The sequence below is a fragment of the Cervus elaphus genome, chromosome 2 (genome assembly GCF_910594005.1).
Source record: "Cervus elaphus chromosome 2, mCerEla1.1, whole genome shotgun sequence".
NCBI classification, from domain to species: domain Eukaryota; kingdom Metazoa; phylum Chordata; class Mammalia; order Artiodactyla; family Cervidae; genus Cervus; species Cervus elaphus.
The window spans coordinates 40,169,408-40,172,945 of NC_057816.1; positions in this window are offsets into that span (position 1 = coordinate 40,169,408).

Below are 3,538 nucleotides of genomic sequence, written 5' to 3' on the forward strand. Positions count from 1 at the left end.
TATCTATTAATAGGACAATGGTACAGCCACAGTATGGACTACTATGCGGCTGTGAATAAAAAGGTGATAGAACACCATCTCCAGGGGCAGAGCTGGCTCTGCAACCACCATCACTGTCTGCTCCCCATGGACACCATCAACACCTCCCCTTTATAGGAAATTGACTTCCTTTCCCCTGAGCTTGTTTTCATTTGGTTTGTTTACAATTATATTTGTTCCCTTTTTTTTTTTTTTTAAAAAAAAAAAGGTGATAGAATTATACTGATTGTATGAAGATCCCAAAGACATATTGTTAAACGGAGGTGAGGGAGAGAAAACAGCTTATAATATGTAATAGGTACAGATTATCTCACTAAAATATATATGCTAGGTCGCTATTTTAGTCATGTCCAGCTCTTTGCGATCTTGTGAACTGTAGCCCGCCAGACTCCTCTATCCATGGGATTCTCCAGGCAAGAATAGTGGAGTGGGTTGCCGTTTCCTACTCCAGATTCATGCATGCTATATTGGATGTGTTCAGTGACGTACCACAGGGGACAGAGCAGGAGGAACTGTGCCCTGGGTGTAGGCAGTAAGTGGATATATCAGTTGAAGAGAACGTGAAATGATCACTTTAAACAATAACTTGAAAGTAATACTGTGTGTGTGTGTTAGTCGCTCAGGTGTGTCTCACTCTTTGTGACCCTGTGGACTGTAGCCCGCAAGGCTCCTCTGTCCATGGGATTCTCCAGGCAAGAATACTGGAATGGATGCCATTTCCTTCTCCGGGGGATCATCCTGACCTGGGGTCAAACCCGGGTCTCCTGCATTGCAGGCAGATTCTTTACCCTCTGAGCCACCAGAGAAGCCCCCCAAATAATGATAAATAATAGTAAAATCTACTTGGTATGCTTTTTATTATTGCCAAGAACTGCAGAAATAAACAATGTCAGTGATAAAATGCTACTCTCCGGTAGGAGAACCTCCTTCTCCCCCAACCAGGAACCCTGTATGCTTCTGCATCTCCCTAAATTCTTAGAAAAGCTTAGAGTAGGAATTTACTTACAATACTTACTAAGTAGGAGGATAATTTACACAAGGAAGTGGGGTGGAGTAGGGGTGTGTGAGATTTTTTTACCGTTTACTTATTAACTTATTTCTAAATTTTTTTTTGCAAAAAATATATTTATTTATGATTACTGGCTTGTACCGTTAAAACATTTTTAATTTGTAAAAGAAACAACATGGTAGGCCAAAGGACTTTTTCTAGGAAGTCAGAAAAATGGAGAGTAATGATGGTAGCATATAACCATTTCCCCAAATATTTTAGTTCATGGACTATGGGGTTAGGTATAATGATTGCATTTTCAGAACTAAAAATCAGAAGCCAGAATCTGCAAAAGAATTTTTGGTGAAACTTCTGAGTAGGAGAGGCAGCCTGGGACATTCAATCTGGATGCCAAAATAATAGAATTTTCAAGACAGTCTGATGATTTATTATCTCAAATAGACTGCTTGAACTGGGCCTGTCTATAAATCCCCAATCCCACTCTGTTTTTGGATCCTGTTGGAGATGAACTCCTGATGCGATACCAGCTTAAACCTAGCATTCAGCCTGCCTTACCCTAATCTCCCCTAAATCCCAGGCCTCACAGACGTTGCTCCCCCTGAGAACTGCCAAGAGCTCTGACAGAGCATTGCTAACTGCCTGAGCAGCAGGCCTACCGTCTGCCCTCACCTAAGAGGGTAGCTGTTTTCCAGACTATCTGTCCCCGCCCTGCCCCCCCTCCCAGTTTTCCTCCTGGCCTCCTGGACATCCAACTTGTTCTTCTGAACCCCCACTCTCCCAACTTTCCCCCTGACCCCCAGCCCCCCTTTGCGTGCAGCTGAGCCAGTCTGGCCCGAGCTACTGATAAGCGATCCCGCTGGGGCTCCTGCAGAGAGCCACAGGCACAGGGGCCACTGAGGCCGTGAAAATGAGATTGCTAGGTACAGAAAGGAGGAGGGCGACAGACCAGAGGAACAGGAAAGATTTTGCCAGGAGAGCAGGCTGATGCCGGCTGAGTGGAAAAGAGAAATTAGAGCAGGACTCAGAGAACATCTGGGCTTCCCTGGTGGCTCAGCTGGTGAAGAACCCACCTGCAATGCGGGAGACCTGGGTTCGATCCCTGGGTTGGGAAGATCCCCTGGAGAAGGGAAAGGCTACCCACTCCAGTATTCTGGCCTGGAGAATTCCATGGACTGCAGAGTCTGTGGGGTCGCAAAGAATCAGAGACGACTGAGCAACTTTCACTTCACTTCACAGAACATCTTGGGGGTCAGTGAAGGAAGTGGGAGAGAGGTGAGAACTGCGTGCACACAGCAGTTTCGGTTCTAAGTGTGAAAAAGGATGTCAAGGCAAGTGCATGGATTCATGACTGAGAAAGACTAAACGGAAAGGTTCCGGGGGCCCCTGGAGGGTTCTGCTAGGGAACGGGGTAAGAACATGGGTCAGGAAAACCTGTTCCCTATCCAGGCTGCATGATGTTGAAAAAGTTCTTTAATCTCCTGAGATTCACCTGTAAGTTGGGGGGGTGGGGTTCTTTTTTTTTTTGGCTGCTCTGGGTCTTTGTTTTCATGCGTGGGCTCTTTGTTGCCACTTGTGGGCCTTCTCTAGTTGCGACGCATGGGCTCTTGAGAGCGTGGGCTCACTAGTTTTGGCTGCAGGCTTAGTTGCCCCGTGGTGGATAAGAGCTTGGCTCCATGACCAGGGATCGACCATGTCTCCCCTGCATTGGAGGATGTGATGAAAAAGTCTCTTAGTCCTGTCCAACTCTTTGTGACCCCATGGACTCTGCAGTCCATGGAATTCTCCAGGCCAGAATACTGGAATGGGTTGCCATTCCCTTCTCCAGGGAGTCTTCCTGACCCAGGGATCGAATCCAGGTCTCCCGCACTGTGGTCAGATTCTTTACTGTCTGAGTCACTAGGGAAACCCAGAACAAGTGGGAAAAAAAAAAGACAATTACTATGAATGGAGGGCATTTTATTTGCAGGTTCTATTCTAAACCCTTTGCAGCATTAACTCCATCCTCACAACAACTCTGTGAAGTAGATACTATTAATTCTAATTTATATATGATAAAACTAAGGCTGAAAAAATTTAATTTGCCCAAGAGATATACCTAATAAGAAGCAAAACTAAAATAAAAATTGAGCTGTAATTGCAAAACCCATGCTCTTTAACACTGCATCAGCTACCTTCCAGTAGAAAGGCAGATAACACAGAGAAGGTTAAACAAGGAGCGGTCCCAGCAGAGGCCTCCATGGAGATGAGCAGGAGGGCTTCTGTTGTCCTGCGTCCCTGTGTGGAGGAGTCCTAGAGTCCTCCCATTTGATAGAGGGAAACACTACTGCCGAGATGAAGTCATAACCCCCTCTCCTTCTGCCACAGACGGGTGATGGCATCTGAGCGGAAGCCAAGCACATATGTACCCAGAGCAGATAAAGCTGTCGACAGGGGTGTTGCCTCATGTTGTGAAAGGATCTTGCAATAAGAGGTGGGGCAATAAGTCCAAAG